The following is a 21,955-nucleotide window of genomic DNA, read 5'->3' on the forward strand; positions in this document are numbered from 1 at the left end:
AAGAAGCATCACTAGAAACAAAGCTAGTGGAGGTGATGGAATTCCAGTTGAGCTATTTCAAATCCTAAAAGATGATGCTGTGAAAGTGCTGCACTCAATATGTCAGCAAATCTGGAAAACTCAACAGTGGCCACAGGACTGGGAAAGGTCAGTTTTCATTCCAATCCCGAAGAAAGGCAATGCCAAAGAATGCCAATTGTACTCATCTCACACACTAGTAAAGTAATGCTCAAAATTCTCCAAGCCAGGCTTCAGCAATACATGAACCGTGAACTTCCAGATGTTCCAGCTGGTTTTAGAAAAGGCAGAGGAACCAGAGATCAAATTGCCAACATCCACTGGTTCATCAAAAAAGCAAGAGAGTTCCAAAAAAACATCTATTTCTGCTTAATGACTATGCCAAAGCCTTTGACTGTGTGGATCACGATAAACTGTGGAAAATTCTGGAAGAGATGGGAATGCCAGACCACCTGACCTGCCTCTTGAGAAACCTCTATGCAGGTCAGGAAGCAACAGTTAGAACTGGACATGGAACAACAGACTGGTTCCAAATAGGAAAAGGAGTACATCAAGGCTGTATATTGTCACCCTGCTTATTTAACCTATATGCAAAGTACATCGTGAGAATCACTGGGCTGGAGGAAGCACAAGCTGGAATCAAGATTTCTGGGAGAAATATCAATAACTTCAGATATGCAGATGACACCACACTTATGGTAGAAAGTGAAGAAGAACTAAAGAGCCTCTTGATGAAAGTGAAAGATGAGAGTGAAAAAGTTGGCTTAAAGCTCAACATTCAGAAAACTAAGATCATGGCACCTGCCCATCATTTCATGGCAAATAAATGGGAAATAGTGGTAACTGTGGCCAACTTTATTTTTTTGGGCTCCAAAGTCACTGCAGATGGATTGTGCCATGAAATTAAAAGATGCTTACTCCTTGGAAGGAAAGTTATGACCAACCTAGATAGCATATTCAAAAGCAGAGACATTACTTTGCCAACAAAGGTCCATCTAGTGAAGGCTATTATTTTTTTCCAGTGGTCACATATGGATGTGAGAGTTGGACTGTGAAGAAAGCTGAGTGCCAAAGAATTGATGCTTTGAACTGTGGTGTTGGAGAAGACACTTCAGAGTCCCTTGGACTGCAAGAAGATCTAGCCAGTCCATTAAAGGAGATCAGTCCTGGGTGTTCATTTGAAGGACTGATGTTGAGGCTGAAACTCCACTACTTTGGCCACCTGATGCAAAGAGCTGACTCATTGGAAAAGACCCTGATGCTGGGAATGATTGAGGGCAGGAGGAGAAGGGGACGGCAGAGGATAAGATGGTTGGATGGCATCACCAACTCAATGGACATGGGCTTGAGTAGACTCCGGCAGTTGGTGATGGATAGGGAGGCCTGGCATGCTGCTGTTCATGGGGTCTCAAAGAGTCGGACACGACTGAGTGACTGAACTGAACTGGTAAGAAACTAGAAGAATGGTACTAAAGAACTTATTTACATGGCAGCAATGGAGAAACGGACATAGAGAATAGACTTATGGACATTGGGACAGGGGAGGAGAGGGTTAGATATATGGAAAGGATAACATGGAAACTTGCATTCCCATATGAAAATAGATAGCCAATGGGAATTTCTATATGGCTCAGGAAACTCAAACAGGGGCTCTGTATCAACCTAGAGGGGTGGGATGGGGAGGTAGATGGGAGGGAGGTTCAAAAGGAAGTGGATATATGTATACCTATGGCTGATTAATGTTGAGGTTTGGCAGAAAACAGCAAAATTCTGTAAAGTAATTATCCTTCAATAAAAAATAAATTTTAAAAAGTCCATCTCTTGTCTTAAGGAATTTCTGCTTAATAATAACACTAATCTCCTTCATATCAGTAATTACATTAAAAATGAGGGGCTTTCTTAATTTTGTTTATTAAAATACTGCTAGATAAATGGCACTGATTTCAAATTAATGTCATGTCATTCATTACTCGCTCCTTGTTGATGGAGACATTCAGACATCTTTTTGTTTATATATTCTTGCAGGATTTTGTTTTCTTCTTACCTATTTTTTTTTGTGTAATCATCACTCAGAATTCTTCCCATCCTCAGGCAATTTTATATACACTTTAAATTTCTATAACTCAGTAATCCAAGAATTTGAACTTCCTTGTAACTGTAATATTATGTCTGCCACATTTCCCAGCAAGGAAGAAGTAAAAAATGTTCTCATTTTCTCTGTAGTAGTATAAGGAGGCTACCAAAGCAATGAAGCCTATGGGAAAGCAGGAACAAGAGGTTTCAGATCTCTCAGTCTCGTAAATGAATGTCCCACTATAGAACAGCAAACACCACATTTGGGAGACAAAAGACAGAAAGAAAGGAAACGTGGTATGTGGAAACTGCAAATTGCCACCGATGTGATAAACTATAATTTTCTAAGACGTCTTCATGGGTTATTGTGCATGAGAAATGGTTTCTGGAAGGTCTGTCCTGAGTAAAGTTCACTGCCCCAGTGCTGGATTCGCACCTGGGTTAGCTCAGCGCTTGTGGGGTCCACAGTACTTGCTAATGTGAAGTACTCTTGATGCACAGTTTGCCTGAGATAAATAAGTGTGCCGTGTGATCCGGAAGAGCCTTACAAAACTGACAGTGGCCTTTCACACTCCATCTGTCTGATGGAAGAGCTCTTTGGACGTCTCAAAGCCTCTTGCCATCTGTGTGTTTGTGGACTATGCAAGCCTGTAAGTATGTGTGAAAGAAGTTTTATAGCATGAAGCCAGCTCATGAAACAGGGACTTTAGAGTGATAACGATAGCAAGCTAATGAGCAGGCCTCATGGTAAATAATTCCCCTTTTCCTAAACCCAGACGCAAATGTGACTTTCCTGAAATTTTGCAGCCCTGCTCCTTGTGTTGTCTTCAGCAACTAATGATTTTGTTGCAAATGTCAGGGCTGCAACAGTTCAGTTTTGTTGTAGCAAGTGGGAGACTGGTAAGAAACAGTGAAGAATCACCAATAGCTTTGGCAACAAAACATGACAAGGCGCATATTACTGGAGGCAATTACACGCCTCTCAGGGGCATTCAATAGACTCTAGCACTGACTTGAATGACCCAAGAATCCACTTGCCCTTTTCGTTTTTGCTGATATCTCCAAGTAATGAAAATATTGAGAAAGTTATTGTAACTGTAAATATGCAGCAGATTTCCTTTTTTAAAAAAATAAACATTGATGTATCCTGTAACATGGAAACTGGTTCATTACTTTTCAATTCAAAGGGAAAACAGAACCAAGATAGTGCAACTAGCTCATTTTGTCTGGTTTCAGTTCAGTTCAGTTCAGTCGCTCAGTCGTGTCCGACTCTTTGCGACCCCATGAATCTTAGCACTCCAGGCCTCCCTGTCCATCACCAACTCCTCTGAGTTCACTCAGACTCATGTCCATGGAGTCAGTGATGCCATCCAGCCATCTATCCTCTGTCGTCCCCTTCTCCTCCTGCCCCCAAACCCTCCCAGCATCAGAGTCTTTTCCAATGAGTCAACTCTTCGCATGAGGTGGCCAAAGTACTGGAGTTTCAGCTTTAGCATCATTCCTTCCAAAGAAATCCCAGGGCTGATCTCCCTCAGAATGGACTGGTTGGATCTCCTTGCAGCCCAAGGGACTCCCAAGAGTCTTCTCCAACACCACAGTTCAAAAGCATCAATTCTTCAGCACTAAGTTTTATTCACAGTCCAACTCTCACATCCATACATGACCACTGGAAGAACCATAGCCTCGACTAGACGGACATTTGTTGGCAAAGTAATGCCTCTGCTTTTGAATATGCTATCTAGGTTGGTCATAACTTTCCTTCCAAGGAGTAAGCGTCTTTTAATTTCATGGCTGCAGTCACCATCTGCAGGGATTTTGGAGCCCCCAAAAATAAAGTCTGACACTGTTTCCACTGTTTCCCCATCTATTTCCCATGAAGTAAGTGATGGGACCAGATGCCATGATCTTCGTTTTCTGAATGTTGAGTTTTAAGCCAACTTTTTCACTCCCCTCTTTCACTTTCATCAAGAGGCTTTTTAGTTCCTCTTCACTTTCTGCCATAAGGGTGGTGTCATCTGCATATCTGAGGTTATTGATATTTCTCCCGGCAATCTTGATTCCAGCTTGTGTTTCTTCCAGCCCAGCGTTTCTCATGATGTACTCTGCATACAAGTTAAATAAGCAGGGTGACAATATACAGCCTTGACGTACTCCTTTTCCTATTTGGAACCAGTCTGTTGTTCCATGTCCAGTTCTAACTGTTGCTTCCTGACCTGCATAGAGGTTTCTCAAGAGGCAGGTCAGGTGGTCTGGTATTCCCATCCCTTGACGAATTTTCCACAGTTTATTGTGATCCACACAGTCAAAGGCTTTGGCGTACTCAATAAAGCAGAAATAGATGTTTTCCTGGAACTCTCCTGCTTTTCTGATGATTCAGTGGATGTTGGCAATTTGGTCTCTAGTTCCTCTGCCTTTTCTAAAACCAGCTTGAACAACTGGAAATTCACAGTTCACATATTGCTGAAGCCTGGTTTGGAGAATTTTGAGCATTGCTTTACTAGCATGTGAGATGAGTGCAATTGTGCGGTAGTTTGAGCATTCTTTGGCATTGCCTTTCTTTGGGATTGGAATGAAAACTGACCTTTTCCAGTCCTGTGGCCACTGCTGAGTTTCCCAAATTTGCTGGCATATTGAGTGCAGCACTTTCACAGCATCATCTTTCAGGATTTGAAATAGCTCCACTGGAATTCCATCGCTTCCACTAGCTTTGTTCATAGTGATGCTTTCTAAGGCCCACCTGACTTCACATTCTAAGATGTCTGGCTCTAGGTCAGTGATCATACCATTGTGATTATCTGTGTCATGAAGATCTTTTTTGTACAGTTCTTCTGTGTATTCTTGCCACTATCTTCTGCTTCTGTTAGGTCCATACCATTTCTGTCCTTTATCGAGCCCATCTTTGCATGAAATGTTCCCTTGGTATCTCTAATTTTCTTGAGGAGATCTCTAGTCTTTCCCATTCTGTTGTTTTCCTCTATTTCTTTGCACTGATTGCTGAGGAAGGCTTTCTTATCTCTTCTTGCTATTCTTTGGAACTCTGTACTCAGATGCTTACATCTTTCCTTTTCTCCTTTGCTTTTCACTTCTCTTCTTTTCACAGCTATTTGTAAGGCCTCCCCAGACAGCCATTTTGCTTTTTTGCATTTCTTTTCCATGGGGATGGTCTTGATCCCTGTCTCCTGTACAATGTCACAAACCTCAGTCCATAGTTCATCAGGCACTCTATCAGATCTAGTCCCTTAAATCTATTTCCTCTTCCACTGTATAATCGTAAGGGATTTGATTTAGGTCATATCTGAATGGTCTAGTGGTTTTCCCTACTTTCTTCAATTTAAATCTGAATTTGGCAATAAGGAGTTCATGATCTGAGCCACCGTCAGCTCCTGGTCTTGTTTTTGTTGACTGTATAGAGCTTCTCCATCTTTGGCTGCAAAGAATATAATCAATCTGATTTCAGTGTTGACCATCTGGTGATGTCCATGTGTAGAGTCTTCTCTTGTGTTGTTGGAAGTGGGTATTTGCTATGACCAGTGCATTTTCTTAGCAAAATTCTATTAGTCTATTACACATTCCAAGGCCAAATTTGCCTGTTACACCAGGTGTTTCTTTACTTCCTACTTTTGCATTCCAGTCCCCTATAATGAAAAGGACATCTTTTTTGGGTGTTAGTTCTAAAAGGTCTTTTAGGTCTTCATAGAACCATTCAACTTCAGCTTCTTCAGCATTACTGGTTGGGGCATAGACTTCGATTATCGTGATATTGAATGGCTTGCCTTGGAAACAAACAGAGATCATTCTGTCGTTCTTGAGATTGCATCCAAGTACTGCATTTCAAACTCTTTTGTTGGCCATGATGGCTACTCCATTTCTTCTGAGGGATTCCAGCCCACAGTAGTAGATATAATGGTCATCTGAGTTAAATTCACCCATTCCAGTCCATTTTAGTTTGCTGATTCCTAGAATATCGGCATTCACTCTTGCTATCTCCTGTTTGACCACTTCCAATTTGCCTTGATTCATGGACCTGACATTCCAGGTTCCTATGCACTATTGCTCTTTACAGCATTGGACCTTGCTTCTATCATCAGTCACATTCACAACTGGGTATTGTTTTTGCTTTGGCTCCATCCCTTCATTCTTTCTTGAGTTATTTCTCCACTGATCTCCAGTAGCATGTTGGGCACCTACCGACCTGGGGAGTTCCTCTTTCAGTATCCTATCATTTTGCTTTTTCGTACTGTTCATGTGGTTCTCAAGGCAAGAATACTGAAGTGTTTTGCCATTCCCTTCTCCAGTGAACCACATTCTGTCAGGTTTACTTTGCACCAAAGTCTTTGTCTGGTTTACTTTGCACCAAACCATTCCGGCATCAGCTCAGGAGCGGTGGGTTTTACTTTGCCATCTTTGAGGAGGGAGTCAGTTTCACACGCAGTTTTCGGAAGGTCTCTAAAGACCCATGAGCAACTATAATTTTATTGATGCAACTTATGAAGAAGGTCTTAGCACTAGTGGTAAAGAATCCACTTGTCAATGCAGGTAGACATAAGAGACAGCAGATTCGATCCCTGGCTTGGGAAGATCCCCTGGAGGAGGACATGGCAACCCACTCCAGTACTATTGCCTGGAGAATCCCATGGACAGAGGAGCCTTGCGGGCTGCAGTCCATAGGGTTGCAAAGAATCGGACACGACTGAGGTGACTTAGCATGCAGCACACATGTAGACTTTGGAAAAGCTTTCCTGAATTAGAAGAGAAAATATTCATAAAACATCAATGTAGTCACAAAACAATTATCCACATAAGTTGGTCCCTTGTTTTATCAAACAGCTGCTGTCTGCTGTGGTCTCTTTTGTGCCATTGCTAAGCTGTATCTCTGCCAGTGATACTGCCTTTCAGGATCATCTGTCATTTAGTCTCCGGGAAAGTGTCTCAACTGTCTTTACAAGGCAAACTTGAGCTCTCCTTCCTCTGTGAGTCTACAGCACCTTTAAACACATGCTACTGTAGGACTCATGACATTTATCTAGAGATGGCACTATGGGTATAGATTTGTTCTTTGAGGGAAAGAGAATGTAGGTAGGGAAGGCCAAATTTAACCTCTCAGTAAGTATTTAGGTGGTGGAGAAAGAAGCAAACCCAGTTAAGGAGAGCAAGAAGGAATGCTCAGAGAACAGGGGTGCAGTGAGAGGGAGGTGTGTTTCATCACTGACATTGGGAAGAGATTTTAAGCTGGTTGTTTTAGACGATTAAAGCATCCCAGGGCAGACAGGAAGGGTGCTGGTAGGGTGATCGTTTGTTCCCTCTTGTTCCTCTTAGTGTCCTTGTTGTTGTTCAGTCCCTAAGTTATTTCAGACTCTTTGTGACTCCATGGACTGCAGAGTACCAGGCTTCCCTGTCTCTCACTATCTTCTGGAGTTTGCTCAAACTCATGTCCATTGAGTCCGTAATGCCATCCAACCATCTCATCCTCTGCCACTCCTTTCTCCTCTTGCTGTCAATCTTTCCCAGCATCAGGTCTTTTCCAGTGAGTTGGTTCTGCACATTAGGTGGCCAAAGAATTGGAATTTCAGCTTCAGCATCAGTTCTAACAATGAATATTCTAACAATGAATATTCTAACAATGAATATTGACTGGCTTGATCTCCTTGCAGTCCAGGGGACTTTCAAGAGTCTTCCCCAGCACCACAATTTGAAAGTATCAATTCTTTGGCACTCAGCTTTCTTTATGATCGAACTCTTACATCTGTACATAACTACTGAAAAATTTATAGTTTTGACTATCTGGAAAAGTGTATCTCTGCTTTTTTTTTTTTTCCTTTTTACTTTATTTTTTTTTTATTGCAGGATAATTGCTTTACAGAATTTTGTTGTTTTCTGTCAAATCTCAGCATGAATCAGCCATAGGTATACATATATCCCCTTCCTTTTGAATTTCCCTCTCATCTCCCTCCCCATCCCACCCCTCTAGGTTGATACAGAGCCCCTGTTTGAGTTTCCTGAGCCAAAGAGCAAATTCCCATTGGCTATCTATTTCACATATGGCAATGTAAGTTTCCATGTTACTCTTTCCATACATCTCACCCTCTCCTCCCCTCTCTGCTTTTTTAATATGCTGTCTAGGTTTATCATAGCTTTCCTTCCAAGGAGTAAGCATCTTTAATTTCATGACTGCGGTCACTGTCTACAGTGATTTTGAAGCCCAAGAGATAAAATCTGTCACTGTTTCCAGTTTTCCCCCATCTTTTTGCCATGAAGTGATGAGATCAGATGCCATGATCTTAGTTTTTTGAAAGTTCAGTTTCAAGTCAGCTTTTTCACTCTCCTCTTTCACATCATCAGGAGACTCTTAAGTTCCTCTTCACTTTCTGCTATTAGAGTGGTATGATCTGCATATCTGAGGTTGTAGATATTTCTCCTGGCAATCTTGATTTCAGCTTCAGATTTATCCACCCAAGCATTTTGCATGATGTACTCCGCATATAAGCTTAATAAGCGGGGTGACAATATACAACCTTATGATACTCCTTTCTCAGTTTGAAACCAGTCCATTGTTCCATGTCTGATTCTAACTGTTGCGTCTTTACCTGCAAACAGGTTTCTCAGAATAAAGGTAAGTTGGTTTGGTATTCCCATCTTTTTAAAGAATTTTCCAGTTTGTTGTGATCCACACTCAAAGGCTTTTGTGTAGTCAATGAAGTAGAAGTAGATGTTTCTCTGAAATTCCCTTGCTTTCTCTGTGATCCAACGAATGTTAGCAATTTGATCTCTGGTTCAGTGTCCTACCCTTCATCTTTCTCTGATAGCTCTTGAATTTCCCTAGAAGGAAATGCTGTTGTTTACAATGGGTAGTTAAATTTCTAAGAAACAACAGACATCTTTTTTCTGAATGATTCTAAGTAAATTTATGGTTGTCTACATTGGAAATTTCTCACTGAACGCGAGTGAGTAGGGTAGTGATGTGTGTTATTCACTAGAATAGAGACTGGATGATCTGGGGCATAGTCAGGCTCACATATATTCTCTTGGGCTGATAAGAGATTATTGTGCTTGAAAAGATCACTAAGATCTTTGGATATTGACTCTTCTCATTGCTGCTTTCTCTTTCTGATCTGGCCCCTACCTGGTCCCCCTATTGTGGATCTTACCAACTTTTCTTCATTGCCTCTTTTTTCTCTACCTTCCATAGTTCAGAACTTTATTAAAGGGTGAGAAAAATAATGGCTTTCCTATTCACATAGTCTTCCAAATACCTCTGTCTTACATCTGGAACTTTGTTTTGAAACTCTAAAACAAGAATAGAACTACTTGGTCTCTAGTCTTGCTGTGATAAGGGATGAGATGTTCAGTGGTTGGGAAATGTGAATATCAGAGGAGTAAGTTTATTAATCACTATAATAATATTATTTACTCATCAAGATAACATAGAATCATAGATGATAAGGAGGGGGGAGTTTCAAGAAGGAATGTGAAATAAGTACAACAACTTTATGGATAAAGGGGAAATGAAGATAAATATTAGGTTTTACAAACTGGCGACAACTGAAATTTCTACATTATTAGACCAAAGGGGACTGAAGTCCAGTTACAGAAAATTGGAAAGAATAGGGGATGAAGAGACAAAGACAGGCTCTTGGCATTTTAGAGGCATAGATATTCCAGTAGACCTTCTCATAAAATACAACTGTGTCTTGAAAAATTGCAACAAACACTTTTCAATGCATTACTGCATTTATTACAAATCTTGGGAGTCTCCAAGAGGATGTGATAGATTAGAACAATGTGCAAGAGCTTGTGTGTGGTTGCATAAACTTTATATGCCACAGATCTGGGTGGTGACATTCATGCCACAGGTGTGTAAATGCCACCTTCTACAGTTTTCAGGGACTGTGGCAATGAGAGTAGTGAAAGAAGAATAGTGAGCTGAACATTAAGTGAGGACAAGAGTAATGTTTTCCTGAGAGCAATGCCATACTGTGACAGTAAGACTAAGTCAGGATGAGAAAAGAGACCTGAGTATAAACTCTGCATTAAGCCAAGGCTGACAAAATGGGCCAGAGTAGTATCACATGAGTAGTCTCCCCTGTGGTCTCACTAGGAGCAAATACATGTCTTCCTGGAGAAAACCATCTTTTCTTAGCCCTTAGATTAATGTTTAAGTTCTATAAATACGACCTTATTATAAAAAATTGCAGAAAAATAAAGTGTTACCTTATTAAAAATAAAGAGAAACAACAGATTTAGATCTCCCACACACTTCAGATATCAAAATTAACAGATACTAAATATGAAGCAACTACATTTGAATTATTTAAAGAAATACAAGAGGGAAATAAATAGACAACAAATCAAAAGGGGAACAATAACAAAAATTTCCAGGCAGGTTAAAAAATAATCATAGAACTTTACATATAAAAAAACAATTGACAACATTAAAAGTATAGTGAATTTTGTTAAATTGATGAAATTAGCTGAAGATGAAGAAAGAATTAATGAACTGGAAGATAGAGCTTAAAAAAATTACTCAGACTGTAACACATAGATAAAAGATGATGAAAATATGCAAGAGGAATTAAGAGACGTGAGGATGGAATGAGAAAATCTAACATTAACATAAAGATTAAATCCATCCAAATGAAATGGTCAAAGGAAGCCAAGAAAAAGCAAAGAAGTGGGAAAAAAAACCCAAAGTATGTGTTATGCTCAATTTTATGTGTTAACCTGACTAGGTTATAGTGCCTGGTTGTTTGGTTAAACACCAGTCTAGATGTTGCTTTGAATGCAGTTTTTAGATGTGATTGACATTTACAATCAGTAGACTTTAAGTGAAGTAGATTACCCTCCATAATGTGAGTTGGCTTCATCCAGTTAGTTGAAGACCTTAAGAGAAAAGGATAGGTTTCCTAAGGAAGAAGGAATTATGCTTCATGGCTGCAACACAGGGAATTTGCCTGAATTTTCAGCCTGCTTGGTCTGCCCTGAGGATTGTGGATTTACACTCTCCCATGATTGTGTGAGCCAATTCTTTAAAATCATACTCTGTCTCAAATATTGTATTGATTCTGTTTATCTTGAGAATCTTGAATTATACAGCATGGATGGTAGGATTCCAAGATATTAATAGTATCAATAAATATAAATGTACTAAAATGAAGTTAAAATATAGAAATTATGTTATAGAAAAAAACAAAATCCAGCTTAATTTCCTTATAAGAAACATTCTTAAAACTCAGGGACACAGCATAATTAAAAGAACAATAACTAAACAAATTAAGCTGGAATAGTTACTAATATTAAATAAATTTAAGACTAAATACATTAGGGATAAAGAGTTACTACACAATGATAAAGATTAAATTCACCAGGACAACTAAAAATGTCAACATTCTATAAAGTCAAAATGTCTAAAAATATTTAAAGCAAATATTGATGAAACTAAGAAGAAAATTGAAAAATTTACCATCATACTGGGAGCTTTCAGCATACACTTCTTAGTCATTGGTAGGTCCAGAGGCCTGAAAATTAATAAAGACATAAAAGAGTTAAAGATTCTCTGGCAGTCTAGTGGTTAAGATTGATTCTGCACTTTCACTCCATGGGGCATGGGTTCGATCCCTGGTCAGGGTAAGATCTCACATGCTGCATGGCCCAAAACAAACAAATAAAAAAGCAAAGCAAACAGGACATTAAAGAGTTGAATAATGCAATTTATAAGGTTTTTTTTTTTTTTTAACAAGCTTATTTTACAGGACATATAAAAATTGTGTCTGTAATTGGATCATATATCCTACCAAAGTACACATGGAACATTTATAAAAATTAGACACATAATAGATCATAAAACAAACCTCAGGGCTTCCTTGGTTGCTCAGTGGTAAAGAATCTGCCTGCCAATGCAGGCGACATGGGTACAAACTCTGGTATGGGAAGATCCCACATGCCACCAGACAACTAAGCCCAGACAATGCCAAACATGTGCCAGAAAACATGTGTCACAACTTCTGAGCCCATGCGCTGCAACTCCTGAAGCCCATGCACCTCAAGCTGGTGCTGTACAACAAGAGAAACCATTGCACTCAGAGGTCTGTGCACCACAATTAGAGAAAATCCATGTGTAGCAATGAAAAAATTCTAAAAATGGCATGTCAGATCATTACCTCAGACCATAATGCAAAATGTTATAAATCAAAACCAAAAAGATAAAAGGAAATTACAATATATTTGGAATTTTATAATCATGCTTCTAAATAGCACATTATTCAGAAAGAAATTATAATAGAATTTTAAAAATATTATTCAAAACTATACTTGAAGAATTCTGCAAATTAAACTTGTGGAATATTGAAATGCCATTTTATAGAGTTCATTACCTATAATTAAATTGCTAAAATTTAATGTTAAGTATTCAACTAGTTTTTAAAAAAATAAGATTAAACAAGCCCAAAAAATTGAAGGAAAGAGATAAGGAAGATAAGACATGAAATTTATGAAAGAGAAACAAAAATATAGTTGTAAAGAGAAACAAGCCTCAAAGTTTTTTCTTTGAAAAGATTATAAAAATGGATACTTATTTTTAGATTTTCAGTCATGTCCGACTCTTTGCAACCCCGTAGACTGTAGTCTGCCAAGCTCCTCTGTCTATGGAATTATGCAAGCATGAATACTAGAGTGGATTGCCATTTCCCTCTCCAGGGCACCTTCCACACCCAGGGATTGAATTCAAGTCTCCTCCATCTCTTGCAGTAGCAGGTAGGTTTTTTACCACTGAGCCACCTGGGAAGTCCACAAGGAAAAAGAGGGGAGCTGTAATAAGAGGAATGAAAAAGATGATGTTAAGTAGAGAAATAGCTAGAAACAAGATGATAGTTATAGAATACTATGACTAAACTTTGGAACTCTGCATTCAGATGCTTATATCTTTTCTTTTCTCCATTGCTTTTCGCTTCTCTTCTTTTCACAGCTATTTGTAAGGCCTCCCCAGACAGCCATTTTGCTTTTTTGCATTTTTCTATGGGGATGGTCTTGATCCCTGTCTCCTGTATAATGTCACAAACCTCCGTCCATAGTTCATCAGGCACTCTATCTATCAGATCTAGTCCCTTAAATCTATTTCTCTCTTCCACTGTACAATCGTAAGGGATTTGATTTAGGTCATACCTGAAAGGTCTAGTGGTTTTCCCTACTTTCTTCAATTTAAGTCTGAATTTGGCAATAAGGAGTTCATGATCTGAGCCACCATCAGCTCCTGGTCTTGTTTTTGTTGACTATATAGAGCTTCTCCATCTTTGGCTGCAAAGAATACAATCAAACTGATTTCAGCGTTGACCATCTGGTGATGTCTATGTGTAGAGCCTTCTCTTGCGTTGTTGGAAGAGGGTGTTTTTTATGACCAGTGCATTTTCTTGGCAAAACTCTATTAGTCTTTGCCCTGCTTCATTCTGCATTCCAAGGCCAAATTTGCCTGTTACTCCAGGTGTTTCTTGACTTCCTACTTTTGCATTCCAGTCCCCTATAATGAAAAGGACATCTTTTTTGGGTGATAGTTCTAAAAGGTCTTGTAGGTCTTCATAGAACCGTTCAACTTCAGCTTCTTCAGCATTACTTGTTGGGGCATAGCCTTGGATTACTGTGATATTGAGGGTTTGCCTTGGAAATGAACAGAGATCATTCTGTCGTTTTTGAGACTGCATCCAAGTACTGCATTTCGAACTCTTTTGTTGACCATGATGGCTACTCCATTTCTTCTAAGGGATTTCTGCCTGCAGTAGTAGATGTAATGGTCATCTGAGTTAAATTCACCCATTCCAGTCCATTTTAGTTTTCTGATTCCTAGAATGTCAACGTTCACTCTTGCCATCTCTTGTTTGACCACTTCCAATTTGCCTTGATTCATGGACCTGACATTCCAGGTTCCTATGCAATATTGCTCTTTACAGCATTGGACCTTACTTCTATCACCAGTGACATCCACAACTGGGTATTGTTTTTGCTTTGGCTCCATCCCTTCATTCTTTCTGGAGTTATTTCTCCACTGATCTCCAGTAGCATATTGGGCACCTACTGACCTGGGGATTTCCTCTTTCAGTATCCTATCATTTTGCCTTTTCATACTGTTCATGGGGTTCTCAAGGCAAGAATACTGAAGTGGTTTGCCATTCCCTTCTCCAGTGGACCACTTTCTGTCAGACCTCTCCACCATGACCCACCTGTCTTGGGTGGCCCCACGGGCATGGCTTAGTTTCATTGAGTTAGACAAGGCTGTGGTCCTAGTGTGATTAGATTAGCTGTGAAAAGAAGAGAAGCGAAAAGCAAAAGAGAAAAAGAAAGATATAAGCATCTGAATGCAGAGTTCCAAAGAAGAGCAAGAAGAGATAAGAAAGCCTTTCTCAGCGATCAATGCAAAGAAATAGAGGAAAACAACAGAATGGGAAAGACTAGAGATCTCCTCAAGAAAATTAGAGATACCAAGGGAACATTTCATGCAAAGATGGGCTCGATAAAGGATAGAAATGGTATGGACCTAACAGAAGCAAAAGATATTAAGAAGAGGTGGCAAGAATACACAGAAGAACTGTACAAAAAAGATCTTCATGACACAGATAATCACGATGGTGTGATCACTCACCTAGAGCCAGACATCCTGGAATGTGAAATCAAGTGGGCCTTAGAAAGCATCACTACGAACAAAGCTAGTGGAGGTGATGGAATTCCAGTTGAGCTATTTCAAATCCTGAAAGATGATACTGTGAAAGTGCTGCATTCAATGTGCCAGCACATTTGGAAAACTCAGCAGTGGCCACAGGACTGGAAAAGGTCAGTTTTTATTCCAATCCCATCAAAGGCAATGCTAAAGAATGCTCAAACTACTGCACAATTGCACTCATCTCACACGCTAGTAAAGTAATGCTCAAAATTCTCCAAGCCAGGCTTCAGTAATACTTGAACCGTGAACTTACAGTTGTTCAAGCTGGTTTTAGAAAAGGCAGAGGAACCAGAGATCAAATTGCCAACATCCACTGGATCATTGAAAAAGCAAGAGAGTTCCAGAAAAACATCTATTTCTGCTTTATTGACTATGCCAAAGCCTTTGACTGTGTGTATCACAATAAACTGTGGAAAATTCGTCAAGGGATGGGAATACCAGGTATCCTTGAGAAACCTCTATGCAGGTGAGGAAGCAACAGTTAAAACTGGACATGGAACAACAGACTGGTTCCAAATAGGAAAAGTAGTACATCAAGGCTGTATATTGTCACACTGCTTATTTAACTTACATGCAGAGTACATTATGAGAAACGCTGGGCTGGAAGAAACACAAGCTGGAATCAAGATTGCCGGGAGAAATATCAATAACCTCAGATATGCAGATGACACCACCCTTATGGCAGAAAGTGAAGAGGAACTCAAAAGCCTCTTGATGAAAGTGAAAGAGGAGAGTGAAAAAGTTGGCTTAAAGCTCAACATTCAGAAAACGAAGATCATGGCATCTGGTCCCATCACTTACTTCATGGGAAATAGATGGGGAAACAGTGGAAACAGTGTCAGACTTTATTTTGGGGGGCTCCAAAATCACTGCAGATGGTGACTGCAGCCATGAAATTAAAAGATGTTTACTCCTTGGAAGGAAAGTTATGACCAACCTAGATAGCATATTCAAAAGCAGAGACATTACTTTGCCAGCAAAGGTCCATCTAGTCAAGGCTATGGTTCTTCCAGTGGTCATGTACGTGTGAGAGTTGGACTGTGAAGAAAGCTTAGTGCTGAAGAATTGATGCTTTTGAACTGTGGTGTGGTGTTGGATAAGACTCTTGAGAGTCCCTTGTACTGCAAGGAGATCCAACCAGTCCATTCTGAAGGAGATCAGCCCTGGGATTTTTTTGGAGGGAATGATGCTGAGGCTGAAGCTCCAGTACTTTGGCCACGTCATGCGAAGAGTTGACTCATTGGAAAAGACTCTGATGCTGGGAGGCATTAGGGCAGGAGGAGAAGGGGACGACAGAGGATGAGATGGCTGGATGGCATCACTGACTCAATGGACGTGAGTCTGAGTGAGCTCCAGGAGTTGGTGATGGTCAGGGAGGCCTGGCATGCTGTGATTCATGGGGTCGCAAAGAGTCGGACACGACTGAGTGACTGAACTGAACTGAACTGATGACTAAACTTTGGGATTGGAATGAAAACTGACCTTTTCCAGACCGGTGGCCACTGCTGCGTTTTCCAAATGTGCTGGCATACTGAGTGCAGCACTTTCACAGCATCATTTTTTAGGATTTGAAATAGCTGAACTGGAATTCCATCACCTCCACTAGCTTTGTTCTTAGTGATGCTTTCTAAGGCCCACCTGACTTCACATTCCAGGATGTCTGGCTCTAGGTGAGTGATCACACCATCATGATTATCTGGGTCGTGAAGATCTTTTTTGTACAGTTCTTCTGTGTATTCTTGCCACCTCTTCTTAATATCTTCTGCTTCTGTTAGGTCCATACCATTTCTGTCCTTTATTGAGCCTATCTTTGCATGAAATGTTCCCTTGGTATCTCTGATTTTCTTGAAGAGATTTCTAGTCTTTCCCATTCTGTTGTTTTCCTCTATTTCTTTGCATTGATCGCTGAGAAAGGCTTTCTTATCTCTTCGTGCTAGTCTTTGGAACTCTGCATTCAGATGCTTATATCTTTCTTTTTCCCTTTTGCTTTTCACTTCGCTTCTTTTCGCAGCTCTTTGTAAGGCCTCCTCAGACAGCCATTTCGCTTTTTTGCATTTCTTTTCCATGGGGATGGTCTTGATCCCTGTCTCCTGTACAAAGTCACGAACCTCATTCTATAGTTCATCAGGCACTCTATCTATCAGATCTAGGCCCTTAAATCTATTTCTCACTTCCACTGTATAATCATAAGGGATTTGATTTAGGTCATACCTCAATGGTCTAGTGGTTTTTCCTACTTTCTTCAATTTAAGTCTGAATTTGGCAATAAGGAGTTCATGGTCTGACCACAGTCAGCTCCTGGTCTTGTTTTTGTTGACTGTATAGAGCTTCTCCATCTTTGGCTGCAAAGAATGTAATCAAACTGATTTTGGTGTTGACCATCTGGTGATGTCCATGTATCGAGTCTTCTCTTGCATTGTTGGAAGAGGGTGTTTGTTATGACCAGTGCATTTTCTTGGCAAAACTCTATTAGTCTTTGCCCTGCTTCATTCCGTATTGCAAGGCCAAATTTGCCTGTTACTCCAGGTGTTTCTTGACTTCCTACTTTTGCATTCCAGTCCCCTATAATGAAAAGGACATCTTTTTTGGGTGTTAGTTCTAAAAGGTCTTTTAGGTCTTCATAGAACCATTCAACTTCAGCTTCTTCAGCATTACTGGTTGGGGCATAGACTTCGATTATCGTGATATTGAATGGCTTGCCTTGGAAACAAACAGAGATCATTCTGTCGTTCTTGAGATTGCATCCAAGTACTGCATTTCAAACTCTTTTGTTGGCCATGATGGCTACTCCATTTCTTCTGAGGGATTCCAGCCCACAGTAGTAGATATAATGGTCATCTGAGTTAAATTCACCCATTCCAGTCCATTTTAGTTTGCTGATTCCTAGAATATCGGCATTCACTCTTGCTATCTCCTGTTTGACCACTTCCAATTTGCCTTGATTCATGGACCTGACATTCCAGGTTCCTATGCACTATTGCTCTTTACAGCATTGGACCTTGCTTCTATCATCAGTCACATTCACAACTGGGTATTGTTTTTGCTTTGGCTCCATCCCTTTATTCTTTCTGGAGTTATTTCTCCACTGATCTCCAGTAGCGTCTCCTTGGACTGCAAGGAGATCCAACCAGTCCATTCTGAAGGAGATCAGCCCTTGTATTTCTTTGGAAGGAATGATGCTAAAGCTGAAACTCCAGTATTTTGGCCACCTCATGCAAAGAGTTGACTTATTGGAAAAGACTGATGCTGGGAGGGATTGGGGGCAGGAGGAGAAGGGGACAACAGAGGATGAGATGGCTGGATGGCATCACTGACTCGATGGACATGAGTCTGAGTGAACTCCAGGTGTTGGTGATGGACAGGGAGGCCTGGCGTGCTGTGATTCATGGGGTCGCAAATTGTAGGACACGACTGAGCAACTGAACTGACTGACTGACTGACTGATGACTAAACTTGGGCTTCCCTGGTGGTTCAGAGGTTAAAGTGTCTGCCTGCAATGTGGGAGACCTGAGTTTGATCCCTGGGTCAGGAAGATCCACTGGAGAAGGAAATGACAATCCACTCAAGTATTCTTGCCTGGAAATCCCATGGACAGAGAGGCCTGGTGGGCTACAGTCCATGGGGTCACAAAGAGTTGGACACAACTTAGTGACTTCACTATTTACTTTATGACTAAACTTACGTCAGTGCATTTGAAAATAGAAGAAATACAGAAATCCTTTAAAAATATAACCTAAGTTTGAAAGAGAAACAAAAGCTGAAATAATTAAAGTTTTCCCAGCATTAGAACCTGACGTCCTGGTGATTATATAAGTGAGTTCTATCAATGTAATAAACAAGTTATTCCAATAGTATATAAATTCTTCCATAGAACAGAAAAAGGAAACCAATCTAATTTATCTTTTGAGGCCTGTTTAATATCAAAACCTGATATTGACATCACAAGACAGGTCAATTTCACTAAAACACAAAGATGTAAATATTTTAAACAAAATATTAGCAGATGGAATACAGCAGTGTATAAAGTAATGATACCTGACAGAGTGTGTCAGGTTGAGTTTCCATTGGGAACGCGAGAGGTTTAGTATTGGAACATATGTAAGTGAAATTTTGCTATTAGATAAAAGGCAAATAATGTGATCATCTATGTGCCTATAGGTGATAGAAAATATTCTTAGCAAATTCAGAGTGCACAGAAATGCCTTGGCATGATAAATGGTATCTATCCAAAATATAACATCAAGTATAATTCGTAGTGAGATGTTAGTGATGTTGACTTTAAAATTCTTGCTAGTGTAGTAAGATGTGAAAACAAAGTAAAATAATAAGGATCAGATTTCTAAAGCCAGTAGCAAAGAAATATGATACAAAGAGAGATGCCAATGGCAACAGATGCATGGAATCCAAGATTATATCTAACAAATGTGTGCAAGATCTGTGTGAAGTGATTGTTTGCATATGAATAAAACTTTATTGAAAGTCACTAAAAAGACCTAAGTTGAGAAATATACCATTTTTAGGCATGAAGTGAACTGCTAGTCACTCAGTTGTGTCCAACTCGTTGCAACCCCATGGACTGTAGCCCACCAGGCTTCTCTATGCATGGAATTCTCCAGGCAAGAATACTGGAGTGGGTAGCCACTCCCTTCTCCAGGAGATCTTCCTGACCCAGGTCTCCTGCATTGCAGGCAGATTGTTTACCGTCTGAGACACTATAGAATGCCTCAATATTACGAAGTTGTTACTTTTCCTTTAATTGTACTATAGATTAAGAGCAATTTTCACCAAAATCCCAATAGTGGTTTTTGAAGGAATTGGAGAAACTAATTCTAAAATTTAAACCAAAGAACAAACTCCCAAGGAGAACCGAGACTCTGCTTAAGAAGGAATCAGTGGACAGCCTTACATTACCAGATAACCATGCAAAAAGCTATTGTAATATGTAAAGTTATAATTCATGTGAATTAACACATGAAGTAAATTACATAAAGCTGTAATTCACCTGGAGTGAAAAATAGGGTGATTAGACAACTCAGCAACCAGTCTGCATAAGGAACATTATATGACAGGTGGCATTGCAGGTGATTGGGAAAGGAGGTGGTATTCAGTCGATGATGCTGAGCGAGCTGATTATCCATATGAAAAAAAAATAGTTAAACTTGAGTTCTGTTTCACACCATAAATAAAACTAATTCTGGTTTGATTAAAGCATATATATGAATACCAGAACTTCTCACAGAATGTATAGAACGCTATATATCCTGGGGTAAGGAAACATTTATTTAAATGAAAAAAGACACAGAAAGCACTAACCTTAATCTTTAAAAATTCAGCTACATTCAATTAGGAACTTGTGTTTAACAGAGACACAAAAACATGAATGAAAATACAAGGAGATAGCATTTTCCTGACATATAACTGAGATAGGATTAATTTTTGAATTATATAAAGAATTCCAGCAAATCAATTATAAGAGAGATTATCAACACAACAGAAGAAGGGAGAAAAGATGTGCTATTGAAGAGGCAATATAAATGACAAATGTGTATGAGAAAAGATGTTTAATTTCATTCATAAGCAGGGAATGTAAATTGAGACACCTTTTTATAAAGTTCAAAACCAATCAAGAATAACTAATATACTATGTATTTATAAATATATGTTAGACATCGAAAACAAACTTATGGTTACCAAGGGGGAAAGGGAGTGGAAGAGGGATAAATTTAAGTTTGGGGTTAGCGGATACAAACCGCTATATATTAAATGGATAACAAGGTCCTACTGTATAGCCCTAGGAACTATATTCAATAGTCTGTGATAAACCATAATGGAAAAGAATAGGAAAAATAACATATGTTTTGTATCAGTTCAGTTCAGTCACTTAGTCATGTCCGACTCTGTGACGCCGTGGACTGAAGCACGCCAAGTTTCCCTGTCCATCACCAACAGCTGGAACTTACTCAAACTTACGTCCATCGAGTCGGTGATGCCATCTAACCGTCTCATCCTCTGTCGTCCCCTTCTCCTCCTGCCTTCAGTCTTTCCTTGCATTAGGGTCTTTTCAAATGAGTCAGTTCTTTGCATCAAGTGTTCAAAATATTGGAGTTTCAGCTTCAGTATCAGTCCTTCCAATGAATATTTAGGACTGATTTCTTTTAGGATGGACTGGTTGGATCTCCTTGCAGTCCAAGGGACTCTCAAGAGTATTCTACAACACCACAGTTCAAAAGCATAAATTCTTTGGCACTCAGCTTTCTTTATAGTCCAACCCTCACATCCTTACATGACTACTGGAAAATACGTAGCTTTGACTAGATGGACCTTTGTTGACAAAGTAATGTCTCTGCTATTTAATGTGCTGTCTAGGTTGGTCATAGCTTTTCTTCCAAGGAGCTTTTTTTTAAAAGGAGTCTTTTAATTTCATGGCGGCAGTCACCATCTGCAGTGCTTTTGGAGCCCAAGAGAATAACATCTGTCACTGTTTCCACTGATTTCCCATCTATTTGCCATGAAGTGATAGGACCGGATGCCATGATCTTTCTTAGTTTTCTGTGTGTGTGTGTGTGTGTGTGTGTGTGTGTGTATACACTTGAATCACCTTTGTATTCTCCAGAAACTAACACAACATTGCAAGTCAACTATATTTCAATTAAACAATCCATATGTTCTAACACTAAATAGCAAATCAGTGATTAACATCAGATTAGGTGCAGAGTTTAGCTCTGGAAGGAAAAGTGTAGGGTAGGGGAGAAGCAAAGCACATAGGTGAATTCATTGCTAAGAGTAAACTCCTAGTACTACTAAATTCATGGTAGGTTCGTAATGTTCTTTTTATAATTATACAGTTGGCCCTCCATGTCTGCAGGATCCACAGCTGCTGATTCCACTAATTTTGGATCACTTTTTCATGGGGAAACCTCAGGTACAGAGTGCCTACTCAAACAACCATTTTGTATAAGGAATTTGAGCTTCTGTGGATTTTGATCTGAGGAGGGAGGTGACTGTATAATGTCCTGAGACCAATCCCCTTTGAATACTGAGGGATGACTGTGTTTTATAATTTACATATTTGCTACATACATTCTTTAGCATATATCAAATAATTTTTAAAAGTCAGTGAAAAAAAGAAAGTAAAGACAAAGACTCTGGAAATAACTTGTGCCC

The sequence above is a fragment of the Bos taurus genome, chromosome 8 (genome assembly GCF_002263795.3).
Source record: "Bos taurus isolate L1 Dominette 01449 registration number 42190680 breed Hereford chromosome 8, ARS-UCD2.0, whole genome shotgun sequence".
NCBI lineage: Eukaryota > Metazoa > Chordata > Mammalia > Artiodactyla > Bovidae > Bos > Bos taurus.